Raw genomic sequence first — 26,661 nt, 5'->3', positions numbered from 1 at the left:
TTTCTTGTGGATTCTCTGGGGTTTTGTATACAAAGGATTATGTCATCTATAAATAGAAATAGTTTCACCTATTCCTTTACATTTGGATGACTTTTTTTTTTGAGATGGAGTCTCACTCTGTCACCCTGGCTGGAGTGCAATGGCACGATCTCAGCTTACTGGAAACTCCACCTCCCAGATTCAAGCAATTCTCCCGCCTCAGCCTCCTGAGTAGCTGGGATTACAGGCACCTGACATCATGCCAGGCTAATTTTTGCATTTTTTGTGGAGACAGAGTTTCGCCATATTGGTCAGGCTAGTCTTGAACTCCCGACCTCAGGTGATCCACCCACCTCGGCCTCCCAAAGTGCTGGGATTACCGGCATGAGACACCGCGCCCAGCTGACATTTTCTTTTTTTTTTTTTAAGTCAGGATCTGGCTCTATTGTCCAGGCTGGAGTGCAGTGGTGCTGTCTTGGCTCACTGCAACCTTGGTCTCTCGGGTTCAAGCAATCCTCCCACCTCAGCCTCCTGGGTAACTGGGACTACAGGTTCATGCCACCATGCTCAGTTTTGTTTTTTATTTTGTGTGTGTGTGTGTATTTTTTGTAGAGACAAGGCGTCACTATGTTGCTCAGGCTGGTCTCAAACTCCTGAGTTCAAAGGATTCACCCACCTTGGCCTCCCAAAGCGCTGGGATCACAGGCGGGAGCCACCACACCTTTTCTTGTCTGGCTAGAACTTTCAATTCAGTGTCAAATAGCAGTGGGAATCTTTTTGTTGTCCCCTGTCGTAAGGGGAACTCATTCAGTTTTTTTACCATTGAATATAATGTTAGCTGTAAGTTTTCCAGAAACACACTCTATCATGTTGAGAAATTTTTCCTCTGTTCCTAATTTGCTGAGAGTATTTATTATGAAAGGGTGTTATTTCCTCAAATGCTTTTTCCATGTCAATTGATATGATAATGTGATTTTTTTCTTTTGTTCAAATAATGTGATGTATTATGTTGATTGATTTTCTTCTGTTGAAACATCTTTGCATTCCATGGTAAAATTACATTCAATTGTGAATAATCCTTATAGTAGCTGATGGAGTCAGCTTTTGTTTGTTTGTTTGTTTCTCATTTGACCTAGATGGCCTACGAAACCTAGAGAAGGATCATGGCTTGTGATTTCTCTCCGGAGACAGCCATCTCTCTCTTCTCCTAACTCTAGAAAAGGACCTGCTCCTGCAGCGAGAGAGGCTTCTCCTTGGAGATCTGCGACGAGGTGGAGGACTCCTCCTGCGATAATCATCTTGAGGGCGACGACCCCGAGAGGGAGGTGGGCCACGATTTCTACTTCTTTTTTCACCATTCGACAGTTCCACTCCTACACAGCGACCATATGGTGTTCTTCCATCTAGCTCTCGGATCGCATCAGCTGCACCTCGGGGATCTTCAAATTCAACAAAAGCAAAGCCCGGAGGATTTCTAGCAACCCACACACTTCAGAGTGGTCTATGGTAGCCGAAAGCCCGTTCCAATTCAGTCTTGTTGCCATTGTTTCCAAGATTGCCTGCATAAACCTACATAACCAAGGCGGGCAGATCATGAGGCCAGGAGTTCAAGACCAGCCTGGCCAACATGACGAAACCCCATTCTCTAATAAAAACATAAAAATTAGCCAGGTGCAGTGGCACGTGCCTATAGTTCCAGCTACTTGGGAGGCTGGGGCAGGAGTCGCTTGAACCCAGGAGGCGGAGGTTGCAGTGAGCCAAGACCACACCATTGCACTCTAGCCTGGGTGACAGAGCAAGACTCTGTCTCAATTAAAAAAAAAGAGAGATGAAGGTGTATGTGGTTCATGTTGACAGACGGAAGTCCCTGCCTTGGTTTCCCATGAATCTTTTATATTCTCCTTGTGATGAAGCCTCCAGGCTTGTGCACATTCCCAGGGTAGGAACAGTCCCACAGACCAAGGGCTTCACAGTAAACAAAGCAGGTGACCAGTTCCCAACATACATTATTCCACATTGAACTTGATACATTTTCAAGGAAACAGTGTTGTGAGAAGGCGGCCTAGGTCTGTCCAGGATCGAGGCCTGCAATTAATTAATACTTTACTCACAGCATTCAAAAGGGAATAAAGTATTCTTTATTCCCATAAGTATATACACTTATGGCCAGGCATGCTGGTTCACACCTGTAATCCCAACACTTTGGGAGGCTGAGGCTGGTGAATCTCTAGAGCCCAGGAGATTGAGACCAGCCTGGGCAACGTGGCAAAACTGTCTCTACAAAAAATAAATACATAAATAAAATTAGTTGGGCATGGTGGTATGAGCCTGTAGTCCCAGCTACTCGGGAAGCCAAGGTGGGAGGATCACCTGAGCCCTGGGAGGTAGAGGCTGTGGTAAGTCATGATGGTGCCACCGCACTTCAGCCTGGGTGACAGAGTGAGACCCTGTCCTCCCTGCCAAAAAAAAAGAAAGAAGAAAAATACTTAAGTATCAAATTCTCCAGCTTAAGAAGTGAAACAGGCCAGATGCAGTAGCTCATGACTGTAATCCCAGCCCTTTGGGAGGCTGAGGCTGGGGGATCACTTGAGGTCAGGAGTTCAAGACCAGCCTGGTGGCCATGCACAGTGGCTCACGACTATAATTCCAGCACTTTGGGAGCCAAGGGGGATGGATCACAAGGTCAGGAGTTTGAGATCAGACTGGCCAATATGGCGAAACCCTGTCTCTACTAAAAATACAAAAATTAGCTGGGTGTGGTGGTACACATCTGTAGTCCTAGCTACTCAGGAGGCTGAGGCAGGATAATTGCTTGAACCTGGGAGGCGAAGGTTGTAGTGAGCCAAGATCAGGCCACTGTACTCTAGCCTGGGCAACAGAGCAAGACTCTGTTTCAAAAAAAAAAAAAAGTAAAAAATTAAAAATTGAGCTATTTGAATTGGACACATGGAATGCATTGGAAGATGTTTCAAACATTGGGTCATCTTCCAATATTTACTCCAACTAATTCTCCTATTATTGGACCAACCCTGATACACAAAATTTAAAATTTTACACTTATTATTATTTTTATTTTTTGAGATGGAGTCTCGCTCTGTTGCCCAGGCCCCAGGCTGGAGTGCAGTGGCCAGATCTCAGCTCACTGCAAGCTCCGCCTCCTGGATTCTCGCCATTCTCCTGCCTCAGCCTCCCGAGTAGCTGGGACTATAGGCGCTCGCCACCTCGCCCGGCTAGTTTTTTGTATTTTTTAGTAGAGACGGGATTTCACCGTGTTAGCCAGGATAGTCTTGATCTCCTGACCTCGTGATCCGCCCATCTCGGCCTCCCAAAGTGCTGGGATTACAGGCTTGAGCCACCGCACCCGGCCTTTACACTTATTTTTAATGTATCCTTTGGTTGCTGCAAATAAAGTGAATGTGTCCCCCAAAACTCATATGTTGAAATCCTAAACCCCAGGTGATGATATTAGAAGGTGGGGCATTTAGGGAGGTAATAAAGTGGTAAGGATTAGTGCCCTTACAAAAGAGGCCCCTTGGCCGGTCGTGGTGGCTCATGCCTGTAATCCCAGCACTTTGGGAGGCTGAGGTGGACAGATCACCTGAGGTCGGGAGTTTGAGACCAGCCTGACCAACATGGAGAAACCCCGTCTCTACTAAAAATACAAAATTAGTCTGGCGTGGTGGTGCGTGCCTGTAATCCCAGTTACTTGGGAGGCTGAGGCAGGAGAATCACTTGAACCTGGGAGGCAGAGGTTGTGGTGAGCTGAGATTGTGCCATTGCACTCCAGCCTGGGCAACAAGAGTGAAACTCTGTCTCAAAAAAAAAAAAAAAAAAGGCCCCTGGCTAGGCGCGGTGGCTCATGCCTGTAATTCCAGCGCTTTGGGAGTCCGAGGTGGGCAGATCACAAGGTCAGGAGTTCAAGACCAGCCTCATGGTGAAACCCCTGTCTCTACTAAAAATACAAAAATTAGCTGGGCGTGGTGGCACATGCCTGCAGTCTCAGCTACTTGGGAGGCTGAGGCAGGAGAATCGCTTGAACCCACACGGCGGAGTGAGCCGAGATTGTGCCACTGCACTCCAGCCTGGCAACAAAGTGAGACTCTGTCTCAAAAAAAAAAAAGAGAGAGAGAGAGAGAGAGAGCGAGATCCCAGAGAGATCCCTCACCTTTTCCACTACATGAAAACACACAAAGTCAGTGTCTGCAACCCAGAAGAGGACCGTCACCAGAACTAGACCATGCTAGCACCTTGATCTCAGACTTCTAGCCTCTAGAAATGTGAGAAATATATGTTGTTTATAAGTCACCCAATTTATGGTACTTCGTTATAGCAGCCTGAACTAAGGCGGTCCCCAAACTGAATACCTCACGAATGCATTTTACCTCTCTCTGTCTCTGCTTCACTTCTATTAACTTTTACAAGTCATCCAGTTGTCCGTCTTACACATCCCTTCCTCTGTGGTCATGGAGACACTGGGGGAAGGGCTGAAGCTAGTCATTCTTCTTTCTGAAGTAGCCTCAAAGGGGACCAAGTCAACTGGATGCTCTTTGGAGTAAACTCACTTTTTATTCTTACATCTTTCGAGGAACATCTCTTAGAAAACACAAGCAGATCAGCAAGAGGTTTATTCAACCCATCCAAAGAAACAGCTTTTCAAAGTCCACGTGATGGACAATAAGGTGCCTCTTTCTCTGAACCTTTCCTCAAAATGATATAACATGTTCCTGGCCAGGACTTCGGTGTCAACCTCACAATCTACCTGATATGGTTTGGCTCAGTGTCCCCACCCAAATCTCTTCTCAAATTGTAATCCCCACGTGTTGACAGAGGGACCTGTAATCCCCACGTGTTGAGGGAGAAAGGTGATTAGATCATGGGGGTGGTTTCCCTGATGCTGTTCTCCTGAAACTGAGTGAGTTCTCACAAGATCTGATGGTTTTATATGTTTGGCAGTTCCTCCTTCACATGCTCTCTCCTGCCGCCTTGTGCGGCAGAAGGTGCCTGCCTGTGTGAAGAAGGTGCCTGCTTTCCCTTCCGCCATGATTGTCAGTTTCCTGAGGCATCCCCTGCTTTGTGAAACTATGAGTCAATTAAACCTCTTTCCTTTATAAATTACCCAGTCTCAGGGAAGTTCTTTAGAGCAGTGTGAAAACAGACTAACACACCACTGCACTGCACTTGCCTCTCTCCTTTAGCCAGGACACCTGGGAGTTTTCCTTTCTGGTCTTTAGTTACATTTACCACATCTCCAAAAGTGTTTTTTTGTTTTTGTTTTTGTTTTTTTTAATTGAGACGGAGTCTCGCTCTGTCATCCAGGATGGAGTGTAGTGGCGTGATCTTGGCTCACTGCAACCTCCACTTCCCAGGTTCAAGCAATTTTTCTGCCTCATCCTCCCATGTAGCTGGGATTACAGCTGGGATTAGTGACCACACCCAGCTAATTTTTGTATCTTTAGTAGAGATGGAGTTTCACCATGTTGGCCAGGTTGGGCTCGAATTCCTGACCTCAAGTTATCCGCCCACCTCACCCTCCCAAAATGCTGGAGTTACAGGCATGGACCACTGCGCCCAGCCAGTTTTGTATTTTTTAAATAAGAAAAATACAAATAGAATTAGAGAAATTGTTTTGTCATGAAAGCATGTTGGGTGTGTGCCATTTGGAACCAGAAGTAAATATCTTTTATATTGATGTTTTCAACCCATCTACAAAATGGAGTACCTTCTCCTATGTGAAGGAGCGTCTGCTGGTCAGAGATGAAAAAATAAGTTGGAAAGTCATGGCCTTCCAGCACTGGCTTTGCTGGACTGGGAGTCCCAGGGCAGTGTGCTGCTCCCTCTTGCAAAGTCAGCAGCCATCTTCACATGGCAGAGCTGTGAAATCTGTGCTGTTTCCAAAAAGGCTAGTAACAGCTGAATGCTCTCCAGCCTTTTGGGGATTTTGTCTGCCCTGCATTTTTTAATCCTTTTACTACACATACAGTGGTGTGCTTGAACCAGATGGAACCAAATGTTAAATTTTCAGGAATTTAGCAAGCTGACTGTTAAACCACTGAGAGCTTGAAATCAGCCATGGTGGGAGCATTTACACCATAGAAATCAGTAATCGGGGCTTTTTCCTTTTCAATCTAGAGAACCAAACCTTTACTAGCACACCACTGTATATATATTCTTTAAAATATAGTATTGCTGGGTGCAGTGGCTCATGCCTATAATCCCAGCACTTTAGGAGGCCGAGGCAGGTGGATCTTGAGGTAGGAGTTCGAGACCAGCCTGGCCAAGATGGTGAAACCCCCTCTCTACTAATACAAAAATTAGCCAGGCACGGTGGTGGGCACATGTAATCCCTGCTACTCGGGAGGCTAAGGCAGGAGAATCACTTCAACCTGGGAGGCGGAGGTTGCTGTGAGCCAAGATCATGCCACTGCACTCTAGCCTGGGCAACAGAGCGAATCCATCTCAAATATATATATATAATAATAAATTTTAAAAAATAAAAAATAGTATTGTTTTTGCATTATTTACTGTATTTAGTAGTATCCATATCAGTTACCTACTGCTGATTAACAAGCTACCCCACAACATACCAACTTAGAATGACAACAATCATCTATTTTGCTAGTGAATTTTCAGTTTGGGCAAGGCTTAGTGAGAATAGCTCATCTCTGCCACTTGCTGTGTCATCTGGGGGACACAGCAAGTGTGACTGGGGCTGAAGGAGCCACTTTAGAGATACCTTACATACATAGCTAACAAGTTGCTGCTGGCTTCTGAGGCAAGGCAGAGGTTATGAAACAAGGGCCTTATTTCTTCTCCATGTGAGCCTCCCTACAGGCTGTTGGGCTTCCTCACAGCATGGTGGCTGGGTTCCAAGAGCAAGCATCCCTAAAGAACAAGACATAAATGCATGGTAGGTTCATGGCTTGGCCTTGGAAGTCAGTGTCAGTTCCTCAGTAACCTCTTGGTCTACAAAGCACAAAAGTTTGCCTTCTTTCAAGGGGAAGGAGCATAGACTTTGCCTCTCGATAGGGAGTGGCAAGGTTCTAAGGAGCCCGTGGGCTGGGACACACTGTTGTAGACACTGTAGACATCTTGGAAGTTAATATTTCTCATAATGACGTACTGTAGGTATTTTTAAGAGGTCATGCTTAGTGCCATGGCCAAGGGGAAGACCTGGGTAAACAGGCATCTGGATTAATTATTCTGCCTTGGAGAGTCCAGGGATGTTAAAAACTAAGCCCTCAGCATGAGGCCACTCTGAGCATTGGACTCCCTCTGTGCCCCAGGGCATCATCAGATGTGCTCTCTGAGAAGGGGTAGCCATCACCGCCTCGCTGGACCTGAGCCTCTGGTTGCGTTGGGAGTCTGTGAGAGGACAAATCAGTCATCCCACCCCAAGTGCAGGTATGCTATGTGAAATAGGGTTTCAGGAATAAAGGATTCATTGAGCAGGTACATGTAGTGAAAAGGACACAGACTCGGCTTGGAGTCCCAGCTCCACCCACTACTTGCTAGGTGACCTTAAGTAAGACCTCAAATCTTGGCCTTCATTTTCCCATCTAAAATATGGGAAAGATGAAACCAATCTCATGGAACTGCGGTGAGCATCCCTTCAAAAAGTTCACTGCTTCCCACAGGTTGTTTGTATCCCTGGTGTTTATCAAGTAAGATATGGGGTAGACTACCCCATAGGTAAACAATTTGTTGTTGTTTTAATATTTAAGTGTTTTCTTAACGTAGTAGAACATTGCTTGTTTTCTTTTCGTAGAAAAAGGTGTGAGTTGATTTAGAGGGAGGTATTAGAAACTACCAGTTTAGGTATCAGAGCAGAAACGGTGAAGGTGGTGCACAGTGCTTGTAGTTTAGGAAGCACCAGGGCAGTACATGGTGCCTGACCCCCACGAGCCCCCAACTGTAGCCCCCTGAAGTGAGGGCTTCCATCTAGCCAGTTCTCATTCAGTCCTAGCATATATCCCTGAGGTTGGCAGGAGCCAAGCACCATCTCCTGAGGTAACTGATTAACAGGGCATGCCATGTAGTGGCACTCAGCCAATATGAGAGCACCTCCCTGACTCTGTCCACTGGGATCTCCTGGATGGCCCAAGGTTCTCCAAGCCTATCCCCGACCACATTCCCTCTCAGCGGGTGGACTTCCTGCGGTGGGCCAGAGGGTCTGGCTCCCCACTCTCCAGAGCACTGGCACATTGAGCCCTATTTCAGCCCCTTCCTAGCCACAGGCCTTTGGGAAAATGTAAAACACAAAAACTAAAAATCTCGAAGACTCCTTGGTTAGCAGGATTGGTGAGATTAGGAAGCTGACCAGGATCATGAGACTTGTTAGTAGCCTAGTAACAAAAGTGGTTAATAATCACACAGCCTCCTTGGAAACGATCTCCTCTGAGACATGGACCCTGCCTGTATAATCTTCACCCTTCACAAAGGGATCCTGGAGCGGGCATCATCACCTCTAGTTTTTGTTTTGTTTTGTTTTGTTTTTTGTGGGGGTTTTTTGTTTGTTTGTTTTTTGTTTTGGGGAGGGGTTGTTTATTGAGACAGGGTCTGGCTCTGTCACCAGGCTGGAGTGCAGTGGCGCAATCTTGGCTCACTGCAACCTCCACCTCTGGAGTTCAAGCGATTCTCTTGCCTCAGTTTCCCGAGTAGCTGGGACTACTGGCGTGCAAGCCACCATGCCCTGCTACTCTTGTATTTTTAGTAGAGACAGGGTTTTGCCATCTTGGCTGGACTGGTCTCAAACTCCTGACCTCACGTGATCCGCCTGCGTCGGCCTCCCAAAGTTCTGGAATTACAGACATGAGCCACTGCACCAGGCCACTTCCATTCTGCAGATGGAAAACACACACACACACACACACACACACACACGCACACCAGAAACAAAAAAACCAACCTCAGCTGGGAGTGGTGGCTCACACCTGTAATACCAGCACTTTGGGAGGCCAAGGCATGTGGATCACCTGAGGTCAGGAGTTCGAGACCAGCCTGACCAATATGGTGAAACTCTGTCTCTACTGAAAATACAAAAATTAGCCGGGTGTGGTGGCACATGCCTGGAATCCCAGCTACTCAGGAGGCTGAGGCAGGAGAGTCGCTTGAACCCAGGAGGCAGATGTTGCAGTGAGACAAGATCGTGCCACTGCACTCCAGCCTGGCCAACAAAGCAAGACTCCATCTAAAAAAAAAAAAAGAAAAAAGAAAAGAAAGAAAAAAGATAAGACCTCAGTTTTGTTACTTGCAGTATAAAAATATGAAACTCAAAGCAGCACTCAGAAAAAGTTCCATTTCTGGCACCATAAGCAGTGACTTTTCTCCCGAGAGTCCTCAGCAAGAAGACTGACAGAATGAGGTGATAGAGGTCCTCAGCCTGGTCCCAGCTAAAAATACCACTGCTTTCCACAGAGCCCCAGGATGGCAGGACAGCGGGAGGAAATGCCGGCCCATAGGGAGGGAGTTCATCTCCCCACTAATGAAAGTCCATGGCACTATGCCAAAATGCAATTTGGATAAGGTGGTTATTGATACCCAAGCACCATGGGTTTCTCCCCTGTCTAGACCATCATGACCAGGCACTAGCTCCTTCTCTTCCACCCCCTCCACTTTCTGGCATTGAGACCCTCACCCTGTGGAGTGGATGTGGAGCTCACGGGCATCCAGGACTACACTTGGGCCCCAAGAGGTATCTGAGCTCAGGTGAGAGGACCTCCTCCTGCAAGTGAGGAACAACCAAGAGGGTGGTTCACTGTGTTCACTGAACCCCTGTGTTCACTGTCGTCCCCCTACCAGGGATGTGCTCTGAGGGGAGCAGGGGCTTTGGTCTGTTTTGTCACTGCAGAATCCCCAGTACCTAGAGCAGCCTGGCACATGGTGGCCACTCAGCAAGTATTTATAGAGGGAGGCTATGAGTGAGTAAGCACTGCCACCAAGGTGCCAGCAGCCTCTGATCACCCTGTTCTCCCACCTCACTCGACTCAGGTTTGCCTAACCTCCCCAAAGGGGAGGCCTAACACTGCTTTCCCTTACCCCAGTCCAAGAACCCCTTTGGGGGTGGGGTGCCCAGACCTGACTGCCTTTGGCCTGGGATACCTCCGCGCCCTCTCTCCTTTTGGAGTCTCAGAAGTAAAGACCATACATTCTCTCTTCTGTTATCTTTGTAGTCCTGCCACAAAGTCCTGACTTTCCTAGAGGCAGGCTGGCTTCCTGAAGCTTTTGGGAGGAGGGGTGCAAAAGCTGGCAAGAAAACCGGCAATTTGAGTTTCAAGGTCTTATCTCACTGCAGGTGCCTTGCCAGCTCACTGCAGGGCCCAGGTTAAGCTCAGTGGTGGGGTACAAGGTGCACCCCTGGGGTTTGGCTTTTAAAACTCACCTAAGACCCACCCAACTCCAACAGTGTTCCGAGGAATGTGCCCACCACCTGTCCCCCTTCCATGTTGAGAATAACTGTGTCCAATAAGAGAAGGATTGATGGAAGTGAAGGACCTCTTCAAGAACCATGGCTCAAGGAAGTCAGAGAGGATACAAACAAATGGAAAAACATGCCATGCTCATGGGTAGGAAGAATCAATATCGTGAAAATGGCCATACTGCCCAAAGTAATTTATAGATGCAATGCTATTCCCATTAAACTACTGTTGACATTCTTCACAGAATTAGAAAAATACATTTTAAGATTCATATAGAACCAAAAAGGAGACTGAAAAGCCAAGACAATCCTAAGCAAAAAGAACAAAGCTGGAGGCATCACACTACCTGACTTCAAACTATACTACAAGGCTATAGTAACCAAAACAGCATGGTGCTGGTACAAAAAGACACATAGACCAATGGAACAAAATAGAGAACTCAGAAATAAGACTGCACACCTACAACCATCTGATCTGTGACACACCTGACAAAAACAAGCAATGGGGAAAGGATTCCCTAGTTAATAAATGGTGCTGGGAGAACCGGCTAGCCATATGCAGAAAATTGGAACTGGGCCCCTTTGTTACACCTTACACAAAAATTAACACAAGATGGATTAAAGACTTAAATGTAAAACCCAAAACTATAAAAACACTGGTAGAAAATCTAGGCAATACCATTCAGGGCATAGGCATGGGCAAAGATTTCTTGATGAAAACACCAAAAGCAATTGCAACAAAAGCAAAAATTGACAAATGGGATCTAACTAAACTAAAGAGCTTCTGCACAGTAAAAGAAACTATCAGCAGAGTGAACAGACAACCTACAGAATGGGAGAAAACTTTCGCAGTCTATCCATCTGACAAAGATCTAACGTCCAGAGTCTACAGGGAACTTAAACAAATTTATAGGAAAAAAAAAACCCCATTAAAAAGTAGGCAAAGGACATAAACAGATACTTCTCAATAGAAGACATTCATGCAGCCAACAAATATACGATAAAAGTTCAACATCACTGATCATTCTAGAAATGTAGATCGAAACCACAATGAGATACCATCTCATTCCAGTCAGAATGCCGATTATTGGCCAGGTGCAGTAGCTCATACCTGTCATCCCAGCCTGGGTGACAGAGTGAGATACTTCTGTCTCAAAAAAGTAGGAAAAAAAAAATGACAATAATGACAACATATGCTGGTGAGGTTATGGAGAAAAAGAACACTTTTACAGTGTTAGTGGGAGCGTAAATTAATTCAAACATTAGAGAAGACAGTGTGGTGATTCCTCAAAGATGTAGAAGCAGAAATACCATATGAACCAGCAATCCCATTACTGGGTATAGATGCAATGGAATATAAACCATTCCATTATAAAGATACATGACTGTATGTTCACTGCAGCACTATTCATAATAGCAAAGATGTGGAATCAATTCAAATGCCCATCAGTGATAGAAAATGTGGTACATATACACCATGGAGTACTATGCACCATAAAAAGGAACAAGATCATGTCCTTTGCAGGGACATAGATGGAGTTGGAAGCCATTATCTTCAGCAAACTAATGCAGGAACAGAAAACCAAATACATGTTCTCACTTATAAGTGGGAGCTGAACAATGAGAACACAAGGACACCTGGTGGGGAACAACACACACTGAGGGTGAGGGGAGGGAGAGCATCAGAAGAATAGCTAATGCATGCTGGGCTTAACACCTAGGTAATGGGTTGATCTGTGCAGCAAACCACCATGGCACACGTTTATCTATGTAATAAACCTGTACATCCTGCACATGTAACCTGGATCTTAAAATAAAAATTGAAAAACAGAAAAGAGAAGGACCAATGGGGAATGTGCTGTCCCTGGGAAGAGTAGAGATGGGAGACGGTTGACAAACATTAGAGAGCTGTGGGCTATGAACCCTCCCTTCCAGCTAGGAGCATGTTCACCCTGAGCCGGAGCAGTGCCAGGCTCTGCCTCCTTCTGTGGCCAGTGACCAGCAGGTCTTAGTGTAGACCTCCTCTATGAAAGGGGAGGCGTCCTGTAAGCAGGATCAAGATGCTCTTCAACAAGTTCTCTGGGCCATGCTCCAGGATGCTGATAAACAAGTCTGCAGGGCCCCAGGACCCTGGCTGCAACCTTCTCAGCTCAGCCAACTCTAAAATCAATTTTAACCTGGATGGCCTCTTAGCCTGCCATCCTCCTCTCCACCCCACTCCACACACACACACGCGCCTCACTAAAACGCTGTAGACCGTTTGACTTTGAGCAATGGGACTTCCTTGTGTTCCCACTGAAGCAAATGTGTTCCCTCAATCTCTAAATGTTGCTCATCTCTAAATGAGCCAACTGGCTGCACAGGATTCTTGAGGCCAAGTGGGCTCTGTGGAGACCACCTAGAGAGAAGTGGCCCACAGACAGGCTGGTGGGAATTGAGGCGAGGTGGCTGCTCACTCAGGAGACCTCTAGTTGTACAGCCAGCTTGCCAGCTGCACCCATGGGGCTATAATGTTCCCTCTGACTGGCAGACACTAGCGGGCATCCAGCACCTAGGGCTGAGGGTGACATATTCATATATAAAATTAAATACTGAAAGAAATGGAAACGTTAAAAAGCGGTGGATTGATATTTGTGACAGCCACCACCTCTTCCGATGGCCTCATTCTGGTTCTGCCTCTAGCTGTGTGGCCTTGGAGATCAATGCTGTTTTTTATCTCTGGGCCTTAAATGGACAAGTTAAAGGCACCCTCTGAGCAAATTCCAGCACAGCGATTCTGACTCTGTGTCTGCTCTGATACCTGCCTGCTGAGGCACCCCTGATCTCATTATTTTTTATGCATGCCCAGTGTGTTCCTGCACAGGCTTGGCTTTTACGAGTCCGCCACTTTGGAAACAAATCACACGCCCCGTGTTCCGTCGGACTGTGGCGCAGTGTGGAATTTCTGGTATAACAGCATTTAGCTGCCGAGGAAACATGTCTGGCTTTGCTTCCTTGGGAGAGGGTACAAAGGAAGAAAGCCGCAGCATGTACAAAACAGAAAGTTCGTGTTTCCGAGGGAGGTTTTTAATGTCCTTTTAAATACCAACCAGTGCCTACTCAGAAGTCTTCAGGAAGGAACTTGTAGGGATTATATGAATTAAGATTTCTGGCAGTTCCAGAAATGCAGTTGCCCTATCTTGTTTTGCGGCAGCTCACATCTTGATCACAGCGGCCCATTCTGTGTGATCTTAGTGATGCTGCCCCAGCCCTCTTGGGGGCATCTGGGACTTGATAGGTGTTCATCTCCGGTGAGCAAGGCTGCTGAGCTGGGTGAGGAGAGGCCTAGCTAGAAAGGTGCCCACATCTGGCATTGTGCTAGAAGGGCTGCCCCGCCCCCCGCCCCAGGAGCTGTGCCAGTCACAATCAGGAGAGGGAGGGCTTTTGCCAGAAAGCAGTGCCCTGCTGTGAGGTCCCAGCCTGAGGGGGACTCCCAGATCTTCTGGGGACAAGAGCAAATCAGGTAACCTTGGCAACTCACATCTTTGGAGTTATTCACACATGTGAAAACTAAGGAGATCGGATGAAATGACGGATTGGGTCCCATCAGAACTGTAAACAATGATGGCATTATTTTGTGCCTGGGTCCCTGCCTCGAGAATTTACATTTGGCATGCCAAGTTCTTACAGACCTGCACTTCAGGAGGGGGACTGCGTTATCTCACTGCCTGCCTAGTTACAGTGATTCTCAGCCCTGCGTGGTGCATGAGAATCACCTCTAGGGCTTTTAAAAGACTCAGATACCCAGGTCTTACCTGTGAAACAGATTTGGTTTCAATTTGTCTGGAATGGAGCCCACGCATTGCCATTTTTTTTAAAGCTTCTCAGGTAATTCTAAGATGTAGCCAGAATTAAGAACCATCGACAGGTTGCAAGTGCTGCTGTAGTAGCTGTCACAGTGATGCTGTGTCACTGAAGGGACTGTGTGTGTGTGTGTGTGTGTGCACGCGTGTGTGTATAAAGATTGATGTATATCTGTGTGTATATATATAATGATCAGAATGTCACACATGGGCTTGGAGGCTTGTGGGAGGAGGTTCAGTATTTCATACTGGTCTCCCCATCACATGTTCTATTGGCAAACGTTTCTGAAGTCAGTAGAAATGTCAAATGAAATTTATGTTAACCACAAAGAGCAGCTGGCTTTAGCCGGCCGAAGCTGGCTGGTAAGGGCAGTGATGGTCCAGAATCCAGCCAGGTGCAGCCAATCACAAGTCCTCAGTAGAACAGCAGTTTCCAGAGGCTCACTTCCTCCTGTTACTCCCAGCTTGAGGCTTGACATCAAATTTGATCTACATAAATGTTGGTCAAGGAAGATAAATAAATGAATTTTTGCTTAAAGAATAATCATCACTGTGGCCGAGCCTTGAAATTCATGATGTCCAGTGGAATTGCCTTAGTCGATGCTTCTGAAAATGTCTTCCAAGCAGACCCCTTGTGGATCTCAGGTATCTATAGACCCCCCCAAGTCCCTCCAATTTTCTTAACGGCTTTATTAAGATAGAATTCTTGGGTCGGGGACGGTGGCTCATGCCTGTAATCCCAGCACTTTGGGAGGCCGAGGTAGGCGCATAATGAGGTCAGGAGATCGAGACCATCCTGGCTAACACAATGAAACCCTGTCTCTACTAAAAGTACAAAAAATTAGCCAGGCATGGTGGCGGGCGCCTGTAGTCCCAACTACTTGGGAGGCTGAGCCAGGAGAATGGCGTGAACCCAGGAGGTGGAGCTTATAGTGAGCAGAGATCACACCACTGCACTCCAGCCTGGGCGACAGAGTGAGACTCTGTCTCAAAAAAAAAAAGATACAATTAATGGGCCAGGCATGGTGTCTCGTGCCTGTAATCCCAGCACTTTGGGAGGCCAAGGCTGGCGGATCACAAGGTCAGGAGATTGAGACCATCCTGGCCAACATGGTGAAACCCCATCTGTACTAAAAATACAAAAATAAGCTGGGAGTAGTGGTGCACACCTGTAGTCCCAGTTGCTCAGGAGGCTGAGTCAGGAGAATTGCTTGAACCAGGGAGCCAGCGGTTGCAGTGAGCAGAGATCGCACCATTGTATTCCAGCCAGGCGACAGAGCAACATTCCATCTCAAAAAAAAAAAAAAAAGTAATTCACAGCTGGGTGCAGTGGCTCACACCTGTAATCCCAGCACTTTGGGAGGCCGAGGTGGGATGACCATCTGAGGTCGGGAGTTTGAGATCAGCCTGATCAACATGGAGAAACCCCATCTCCACTAAATATTCAAAAAAAATTAGCCGGACATGGTGGTACATGCCTATAATCCCAGCTACTCGGGAGGCTGAGGCAGGAGAATTGCTTGAACCTGGGAGGCAGAGGTTGTGGTAAGCCCAGATCATGCCATTGCACTTCAGCCTGGGCAACAATAGGAAAACTCCATCTCAAAAAAAAAAAAAAAGATATAATTCACATACAACACAATTTACCCACTCAGGCATGTAATTAAATTGCTTTTTGTTTCTGTTTCTGTTATTATTATTATTATTTTTAGATGGAATCTCACTCTTGTTGTCAGGCTGGAGTGCAGTGGCACGATCTCAGCTCACTGCAACCTCTGACTCCCTGGTTCAAGCGATTCTCCTGCCTCAGCCCCCCGAGTAGCTGGGTTTACAGGCATGTGCCACCATGCCAAGCTAATTTTTGTACTTTTAGTAGAGATGGGGTTTCACCATATTGGCCAGGATGTTCTCGATCTCCTCACCATGTTAGCCAGGATGGTCTTGATCTCCTGACCTCATGATCTGCCTGCCTCGGCCTCCCAAAGTGCTGAGATTACAGGTGTGAGCCACTGCGCCTGGCCGTAATTAAATTGTTTTTAAGTCACAGGGTTGAGGTGGCAATAGTCATCACATTCAATGTTGGAATGGTTTCACCACCTCAAAAAGAAACCTGGTACTTGTTAGCTGTCACCCCCCTGTACCTTGATCCCTCTCTCCACCTCCCATCCCCAACCCTGAGCAACTACAAATCTACTCTATAGATTTGCCTATTCTGGACTTTTGTATAAATGTAATCCTATAATATACGGTCTTTTGTGACTGGCTTCTTTCACTTCACATAATGTTTCTAAGTTCATCCATGTTGTAGCATGTATTAGTACTTCATTCCTTTTCTTGGCTGAGTAATACGCCATTGTATGGATGTACCACATTTTCTTTATCCATTCATCAGTTGATGGACATGTAGGTTATTTCCACTTATTGGTTATTATGAAAAATGCTATTATAAACATTTGTGTACAAATTTTTATGTGGTCATATGCTTTTATGTCTCTTGGGTTCATACCTTCAGCGTAGAAGTGCTGGGCCAGATGGTAACTCTGTTTAATTATTTGAGGAACCACCAGACTGTCTTCTAAAGTGGCTGCATCATTTTACATTTCCACCAGCAATATGAGAGGGTTCCAGTTTCTCTGCATTCCTGCCAACACCTATTATTTTCCACTTTTTAAAATTACAGCCATCCTAGCAGATACACCAGTAGTATGTCACTGTGGTTTTGATTTGCATGTTCCCAATGACTAATGATGTCAATAATCTTTGTATGTGTTTCTTGGCCATTTGTATATCTTAGAAAAATGTCAGTTCAAATCCTTTACTCATTTTTAGTTAGATTATTTGTCTTTTGATGGTTGGTTTGAAGAAAGTTTTTTGTTTGTTTGTTTGAGACAGAGTCTCGCTCTGTCACCAGGCTGGAGTGCAGTGGTACAATCTTGGCTCCCTGCAATCTCTGCCTCCTGGGTTCAAATGATTCTTCCACCTCAGTCTCCCGAGTAGCTGGGACTACAGGTGTGCACCACCAAGCCCGACTAATTTTTTATATTTTAGTAAAGACAGGGTTTCCCCATGTTGGCCAGGATGGTCTCCATCTCCTGACCTCATGATCCACCCGCCTCGGCCTCCCAAAGTGCTGGGATTACAGGTGTGAGCCACTGCGCCCGGCCTGAAAATCTTTTATCAGATATATTATTTGACATATTTTCTCACATTTTGTGGGTTGTCTTTTTGCTTTCTTGATGGTATCCTTAGAAGCACAATTGTTTTTTTAAATTCAATTTGTGTATTTGGAGGGAGGAAGGGTAGTGCTTTTGGTATCATACCTAAGAATCTTTTGCCAAATCCAAGGTTGTAAAATCATACTTAAGGATAGGTCATATCTAAGAGTTCTTTGCCAAATCCAAGGTAATTTTTTTTTTTTTTTCAGACAGGGTCTTACCGTTGCCCAGGCTGGAGAGCAGTGGCATGATCCTGGCTCACTGCAACCTCTGCTTCCGGGGCTCAAGAGGTTTTCCAGCCTTAGTCTCCTGAGTACCTGGTACTGCAGGCACAAGCCACCAAAAACGCCCAGCTAGATTTTGGATTTTATGTAGAAACAAGGTTTCGCCATGTTGCCCGGGCTGGTCTCGAACTCCTGAGCTAAAAACCATCTGCTTGCCTCAGCCTCCCAAAGTGCTGAGATTTCAGTCGTAAGCCACCATGCCCAGATCCAGGGTAATTTCTTTTAAGAGTTTTCCTGTTTCACTTCTAACATTTAGGTCTTTGATGCCTTTTGAATGGATTTTTGTTTCTGGCATGAGCTAAGTGTCCAACTTCAGGGCTGAAAAGACTACCCTTGTCTTACTGAATGGTCTCGGCACCCTTCTTGAAAATCAATTGATCAGAGATGCATAGATTTATTTCTAGACTCTTGATTCTATTTCATGGGTTTATAGGTCTATTTTTGTGCAAGTACCACACTGTCTTGATTATTGTTACTTTCTGGTGAATTTTGAAATCAAGAAGTATGAGTCCTCCAACATTAGTCTTCACTTTTAAGATTGTTTGGGTTTTCTAGATCCCTTTAAATTCCACGTGAAATTTAGGATCAGCATGTCAGTTTCTACAAAGAAGCCAGCTGAAATTCTGACAAAGATTGCATTAAATCTGTAGAGAGATATGGGAAGTACCGCTGTCTTAACAATGGTAAGTCTTCTGATCTATGAACATGAGATGTTTTTCCATTTCTTTTGATCTTTTTAAATTTCTTTCAGTTTTGCATTTCTCAAAGTATAAGTGTTGCTTATTTTGTTAAATTTATGTTTAGGTAATTTATTTTTTTTAATGTTATCGTAAATGGAACTGGTTTTGTGTTTATGTTTTTGTTTTCTTGAGACACAGTTTCGCTCTGTGGTCCAGACTGGAGTGCAATGGTGTGATCTCGGCTCACTGCAACCTCCGCCTCCCAGGTTCATGCCATTCTCCTGCCTCAGCCTCCTGAGAAGCTGGGACTATGGGCACCTGCTACCACGCCCAGCTAATTTTTGTATTTTAAGTAGAGATGGGGTTTCACCATGTTGGCCAAGCTGGTCTTGAACTCCTGACCTCAACTGATCTACCTGCCTTGGACTCCCAAAATGCTGAGATTACAGGCGTGAGCCACCATGCCTGGCCTAGGAAGGTTTTTGTTGTTGTTGTTTTGTTGTTTTTGTTTTTTGCGATGGAGTTTCGCTCTTGTCGCCCAGGCTGGAATACAATGGTGAGATCTCAGCTCACTGCCACCTCTGCCTCCCAGGTTCAAGCGATTCTCCTGCCTCAGCCTCCTGAGTAGCTGGGATTACAGGCGTCCCCTGCCATGCCCAGCAAATTTTTGTATTTTTAGTAGAGACGGGGTTTCACAGTGTTGGCCAGACTGGTCTCGAACTCCTGACCTCAAGTGATCCACCTGCCTCATTCTCCCAAAGTGCTGGGATTACAGGTGTGAGCCACCGCACCCAGTGGAACTGTTTTTTGCTTTTTTGTTTGTTTTGTTTTGTTTTGTTTTAATTTTAATTTTTGGATTGTTGTTTGCAAGCACATTGAAATACATTTGACTTTTATATATCGATCTTTTATCCTGCAGACTTGCTGAACTCATTTATTTGTCCAAATAATTTTTTAGTGAATTTCTTAGGATTTTCTGTATATAAGATCATGTCATCTGTGAATAGAGACACATTTTATTTCTTACTTTTTTTTTTTTTTACTGGGATGCCTTTTACTTCTTTTTCTTGTCTAGTGTGAAAGGAAAATAAAATTTGGGACCTCAATTCACTCTGCCAAAAGAAAAAAAAATTAAGCTGAAAGCTGAGTCCTGCAAGAAGCTGCCTTTCCTTTTGTTCCTAAGCAGATAGCTGCAGATAAAAGGTTAAGTATCACTACAGGTAGCTACTGTATATTCACCTTATCTTATGTAAAGTGCTGATTAGGCTGGGCATGGTGGCTCATGCCTATAATTCCAACACTTTGGGAGGCAGAGGTGGGCAGATTGCTTGAGTCCAGGAGTTTGATATCAGCCTAGGCAACATAGCAAAACTCTGTCTCTACTAAAAGTGCAAAAAATTAGCCAGGCATGGTGGTGTGTGCCTGTAGTCCCAGCTCAGGAAGCTGAAGTAGGAGAATCACCTGAACCCGGGAGGTGGAGGCTGCAGTGAGCAGAGATTGCACCACTGCACTTCGACCTGGGCAACTAGGGTGAGACTGTGTCTCAAAAAATAAAATAAGGCCGGGTACGGTTGCTCACACCTATAATTGCAGCACTTTGGGAGGCCAAGGCAGGTAGATCACGAGGTCAGGAGTTTGAAACCAGCCTGGCCAAGATGGTGAAACCCTGTCTCTACTAAAACTACAAAAATTAGCCGGGCTCGGTGACAGGTGCCTGTAATCCCAGCTACTTGGAAGGCTGAGGCAGGATAATTGCTTGAACCCAGGAGGCAGAGGTTGCAGTGAGCTGAGATTGCACCACTGCACTCTAGCCTGGGCAACAGAGCAAGATCCATCTCAATAAATAAATAAATAACCCAGCTACTCCGGAGGCTGAGGAAGGAGAATGGCGTAAACCCGGGAGGCAGAGCTTGCAGTGAGCTGAGATCCGGCCACTGCACTCCAGCCTGGGTGACAGAGCGAGACTCCGTCTCAAAAATAAAATAAAAATAAAAATAAAAAAATAAATAAATAAATAAATAACATTTTAAAAAAATAATAAGTAAATGAAATTTTAAAAAATAAAGTGCTGATTTACTGAGTGCCAGATAAATACATAATTGACTATTCCCCTACCTACTGCCTTTCTCTTGTAACATGTGGATTCAGTCATGTGACCCTCTCCTTCCTCCAGCCCACTTTTCCTCTTGAAATATTGAAGACCTCAAAATCATCTTTAGGGAAAGGTGTACCTTTCTCCTGGGCGCCTCCTTAACTTTGGCAAAATGAACTTCTAAATTGATTGAGACCCGTCTCAGACACATTTTAGTTTACACTACTTGCCCTAGTTAGAAACTCCAGGACAATGTTGAATAGAAGTGGCAAGAAGGGATATATTTATCTTGTCTGTGATTATGATGTTGTGATTTATAATAAATATATATATTTCATCTTCCTCCCTGCTTCCTGGCACATAGCTCAAATGGCTGGGGCCCCTAGGCAGCCTCAGGATGGGGGCTGGCTGCCAGGTGAGCCAACCAGGTGATTAGAGGGTTGGAACTTTCATTTCTGAAACTGATCCTCCAGGGAAGGAGGAAGAGCTGAAGGTTGAGCTGACCCCCAATGGCCAGTGATCTAATCAATCATGCCTGGGTAATGAAGCCTACATAAAAACCCAAAAGAACAGAATTCAGAGAGTTTCTGAGTTGCTGACCATGTGGAAGTGCTGGGAGAGTGGCTCCCAGGAGAGGGCAGGGAAGCTCCGCGCCCGTTCCCCTCACCTTGCCTGGTGCACCTCTTCATCTGGCTGTTCTTGTATCCTTTGTAATGTCCTTTACAATAAACCAGGGAGCCTAAGTGTCTCCCTGAGCTCTGTGAGCCACTCTAGCAAATTAATTGAACCTGAAAAGGAGGCCAGGCATGGTGGGAGCACTTTGGGAGCTTGAGGCAGGCAGATTGCTTGAGGCCAGGAGTTTGAGACCAGCCTGGGCAACATGATGAAATCCAGTCTCTACAAAAAATACAAAAAGTACTATGGGCCAGGCACGGTGGCTCATGCCTGTTATCCCAGCACTTTGGGAGGCAAGGTGGGTGGATCACCTCAGGTCAGGAGTTTAAGACTAGCTTGACAAACCTGGTGAAACCCCGTCTCTACTAAAAATACATAACTAGCTGGGCGTAGTAGCATAAGCCTGTAATCCCAGCTACCTGGGAGGCTGAAGCAGGAGAATCGCTTGAACCCAGAAGGCAGAGGTTGCAATGAGCCGAGATCACACCATGACACTCCAGGCTGGGCAACAAGAGTGAAGCTCTATACCCAGACACCCCCATCCCCACTCTGGCCCCCCCACAATGCACACAAAACTACTATGGGATTTATAATAAAATAAAGTTTTTAAAAATAGCACAAGCCCAGGAGTGGTGGCTCACACCTGTAATCCCAGCACTTTGGGAGGCCAAGGCAGGCAGATCACCTGAGGTCAGGAGTTCGAGACCAGCCTGGTCAACATGGTGAAAACCTGTCTCTATTAAAACTATGATAATTAGCCAGGTGGTGGTGGCACACACCTGTAACTCCAACTACTCAAAGGATGAGGCAGGAGACTCACTTGAACCTGGGAGGTGGAGATTGCAGTGAGCCAAGATGGCACCACTGCACTCCAGTCTGGGCAATACAGACAGACTCTGTCTCATAAAAAATAAAAATAAAATAAAGGCTGGGCACGGTGGCTCACATATGTAATTCTAGCACTTTGGGAGGCCAAGGTAGGCAGATCACGAGGTCAAGAGATCAAGACCATCCTGGCCAACATGGTGAAACCCCATCTCTACTAAAAATACAAAAATTAGCCAGGCGTGGTGGCGTGCGCCTGTAGTCCTAGCTACTCAGGAGGCTGAGGCAGGAGAATCACTAGAACCTGGGAGGCGGAGGTTGCAGTGAGCCGATATTGCGCCACTGCACTTCAGCCTGGTGACAGAGCAAGACTCCGTCTCAAAAAATAAAATAAAATAGAAACTTTTAAAACAGAGAAAAAGAAAACACACACATGCAAATTAGCCAGGTGTAATGGCACATGCCTATTGTTCCAGCTGTTCAAGAGGCTGAGGTGGAAGCATCACTTCAGTCCCAGAGATCAAGGCTGCAGTTAGCTGAGATCACGCCACTGTACTCTAGCCTGGGTGACAGAGCAAAACCCTATCTCAAAAAGAAAAAAGAAAAAAGAACCTCCATGTAGTTGTGGGTAACCTACTACTTGTGATAGGTGTCTGAAGTTGGAGCGATCCTGTGGGCCTGAGCCCTTAACCTGTGGCATCTGACTCCAACTCTGGGTAGATAGTGTCAGAACTGAGTTAAATTGTTGGACATCCAGCTGCTGTCCCCTGGAGAATTGCCTTATGGGGAAAACCCACACATCTGGTGTTGGAAGTTTCGTGTTGAGTGTGAGAGTAGCAAAAGCAGAGTGATCTTAGGAGGAAAGCTTTCAATCATTCGATCAACCATTCATTGAAAGCTTTCAGTCAGGCCAGGCGCGGTGGCTCACGCCTGTAATCCCAGCACTTTGGGAGGCCGAGGCGGGCGGATCACAAGGTCAGGAGATCCAGACCATGGTGAAACACCGTCTCTACTAAAAAAAAAAAATGCAAAAAATTAGCCGGGCGCGGTGGCGGGCGCCTGTGGTCCCAGCTACTGGGGAGGCTGAGGCAGGAGAATGGCATGAACCCGGGAGGCGGAGCTTGCAGTGAGCCGAGATCACGCCACTGCACTCCAGCCTGGGCGACAGAGCAAGACTCCGTCTCAAAAAAAAAAAAAAAAAAAAGAAGAAAGCTTTCAGTCATGATGTTAGCTGTGGGCTTTTTGCAGATGCCCTTTATTGGCCTGAGAAAGTTTTCTTTCATTCCTAGCTGCTGAGTGTTTTATGCTGATCTCATGGACTCTCTGGGCACAAGGATCAAGGACCCCAGCAGGCCAAGAACCCCAAGACCACGACCACTGCTGCAGAACTGTCCCTAACATTCTCCTCACAGCTTACCGAACGCAAATTCATGGTCTCCATTGATTTCCAGCGCAGTGAAGTGGGTGCTGTCATTCCCAATGTCCAGCTGTAGAAGCTGGAGCGCTGAGAGGCCGCGTGGGTTTCCTTGTCACTCAGCTCAGAGGCGCTTTCTGGAGCTGAAACTCAGCCCTTGTGGGCCCCTCTGACCCACCTGCTCCTGCTTGGTTTCTACCTCCTAATCAAGGTCCTTTGCCGGGGATGAAGTGATGTTTGTATTTAGACTTCAGGGAGCTTTTCTCAAACTTCAGTGGCCCTAAGCCTTACCTGGAGGGCTTATTAATGATGCAGAACCCTGAGCCTGTCCTGGAGATTCCCAACTGGGTGGGACTCAGAATTTGCAATTCACCATCTCGCCTCCCCAAGTGGGTCTGCACCATGCTTCCAGAAACCCTGCTCTGAAGGAAAGGCGGTCTGAATGTGAAACGTCAGGCGGCCAGTGCGAGGGGAGGGAGGCTTTCAAGAGAGCCAGGTGGAGGAAAGCTGCTGAAGTTTAAAGCAGGGCTGGGCTGGCCCTCCCCTAGGTGTACCCTCAAGTTGGATTTTTTTCATATTCCGTCAAACACAAGTTTTCTCCTCGTCTCAGGTACCGTCCCCCCAGTGCAGGGCCATGCAGGGGAGCGAAGCAGAGCCCACTCTCCCTCTGGCGCGCAGCACAGGACCCGTGAGACTTGCTTTAGGGGCCCATGAAAATGATTTTCATTTTCATTTCTTTTAAAATCAGAAGAAAAATGAGTAGATATAATAATAATGAGTATATAATCATGCATCGGCCTAGATTATATTTGCCTTTATGCCAATATCAATGTAAAATATTATTTTTTAGGCCAGGCTTGGTGGCTCACACTTGTAATCCCAGCACTTTGAGAGGCCGAGGTGGGCAGATCACGAGGTCAGGAGTTCGAGACCAGCCTGGCCAACATGGTGAAGCCCCGTCTCTACTTAAAATACAAAAAATTAGCAGGGCGTGGTGATGCATGCCTGTAATCCCAGCAGCTTGGGAGGTAGAGGCAGGAGAATCACTTGAACCCAGGAGGCAGAAGTTGCCATGAGAGGAGATCGTGCCATTGCACTCCAGCCTGGGTGACAGAGCACGACTCAGTCAAAATCAAATAAAATAAATAAAATAAAATAAAAATGTTTTATAGTGGAAAAGGCCCAGGAAGGCAAAAATGCCCGGGACCCATGAAAGTTCTCCATAGCCCTGAGAGTGAGGGCAGAGGATGCACAGGCCCTGGAGAGGACAAGGCTCTGGTGTCAGCCTGGGAACGAGTGGCCAGAGTCAGGCAGGGCCAGCAAGATCCACTGACCACTGAGCCTGGTTTTCTCCATTCCAGGTCTGTCACTTGACACGGCTGGCCAGGGCAGCCCTGAGCCCACTGGGGAAGAGATTTCTAGGAGGCCTGTTTTAACAGCCCACCCGGGCATGGAATCTTTCATTTGCGGAGGAAAGAAAAATCCAGCAGTCAATAGCAATTTGTTCAAAACCAAAATGGAGCGTGGTGTCGCGAATCATCCTCTGCCCGAGCTCTGGACCAGCTGGTTGCATCAGCCCCGATGACAGGGAAGGAGCCAGGCAGGACGCACTGCAGTGTAGACTCTGGCCCTGAGGAACCTGGCCTAGTGGTGAGTGGGAGGGCAGGGAGAAGCGAGCAGCAGCCAAGGCTGCAGGCAGCCATTAAGGGCTTGCACTGAAGTGGGCTCAACAGATGGTAAACACACAACGGACACTTTCAGGTGTTAAGTGCCATGCAGAAGAGAAAACAGACCAAGACAAAGGGGGCTGCTTCACTCTGAGTGTGGAAAGGCCCCTCATAGTTGTGTGATTTGAGCAAGGAGGAGGCAGGCTGGGGGGTCTCCAGGACAGCATTTCAGGCAGAGGCCAGGACAGGCTGGCACACAGCTTATTGGAGGGCAGGCCAGGCCACCGAGGCTTCCTCAGGCTTCTGCATAGCCAGTGGGCATCAGAGCGTAGAAGCAGGGGGCACAGAGATGATGGTAAGCTGGTCCTGCAAGCCTCAGAACTGTGTAGGCAAGGATTTGGGGGTTTATAAAGAGTGACAGCCACTGGAGGCTTGTAAAACAAGAGAGTGGCTTATTTGACTTTGTAAGACTGTCCTGGCTGCTGTGCAGCAAAGCTATGGGGGCAAGGGCAGGTGTGGGACGCTAGTGAGGAGCCACCGCAGGGTCCCAGGGAAGGGACAGGGTGGTCTGCTGCGTCCCACCCTTGGCAATGGTAGGAATGGCTGCATGTGAGGGGTTTGGAAATGGTGATGTTACAGGGTGTGAGGAGAAGTGGGCTCAAGAAGGACAGAGAGAATGCCGGCCTGTTACTGGGCGTATGGACAGTGCTGCTGAAGGCAGTTGCAGGGGACTTGTCGGAGTGGCTGAAGTTCTCACATGGCCGTGTCAAGGTTGCGCTGCCTTTCAGATGTCCCTGAGGAGATATCAGGTCCCCAGGGGCAGATAGGAAGCTGAAACTCAAAAGACCTCTCCAAATATGCCACCAACTTACAGACAGCATTTGAAGCCCTGGGACTGGACATGGGCAGGCAGAGGGGGGCACAGGGAGGAGGCCTCAGCGCAGGGCACAGGCATCTCCACCTGAGAGAATGTCCCATAAGCTGGCTACCTTGCCACCTTAGCAGAGCTGAATCCCCTTCCTATTATGAACACATGTTGCTGTCTCGGGAATCATCAACCATCCCACTTTCCATGCCAAGGCTGCTGCCTTGACACAGCTAAAGTGCCCGGGGGGTTCAGCCCATCGTTCCCCGGGTCTTCTCTCACCCTTCCCTCTCTCCCTACTTCCCATGCTCTGCTCGCTTCTCCCTGACTCTGCTTTCTGCTGATGGTGGTTGAAGGTAGAACTCACTAGATGCACCTGGAAGGCTCTCCAAAGCCATGGCTTCCCCCCAGGACCTCGCAGGCCAGAGCCTTGGTGGTGGGGTCTGGACACTTGACTACTGCTCTGGCTTCCTTGAGGCTTTGGCACCTCGCAGAGGTGAGCCTTCAGCCCCACCTCGTGCTGACACCAGGCTTGGCCCAGAAATACTTTCGAGTGTCTCCAAATTTCATTTTAAAGCCACAATTTCATACAAATTCACGTTAGAAACAGGCAATGGGGGCCAGAATCCACATATAACTCACAGAGTAAATCACTTTATTTATTTATTTATTTATTTATTTTGAGACAAAGTCTCGCTCTGTTGCCCAG

At 46.8% G+C, this 26,661-nt stretch overlaps 1 pseudogene; it reads right to left on the bottom strand.

The window, feature by feature from the left end:
• Positions 1-1,041: 1,041 nt before the first annotated feature.
• LOC106993128 (serine/arginine-rich splicing factor 3-like) lies at positions 1,042-24,056 on the bottom strand (annotated as a pseudogene).
• Between the last annotated feature and the right edge of the window lie 2,605 nt (positions 24,057-26,661).

Source organism: Macaca mulatta, chromosome 13 (assembly GCF_049350105.2).
Source record: "Macaca mulatta isolate MMU2019108-1 chromosome 13, T2T-MMU8v2.0, whole genome shotgun sequence".
NCBI classification, from domain to species: Eukaryota; Metazoa; Chordata; class Mammalia; order Primates; family Cercopithecidae; genus Macaca; species Macaca mulatta.
Note: the sequence above shows the minus strand (reverse complement) of the source record. Positions and strands in the feature narration are given on the sequence as shown.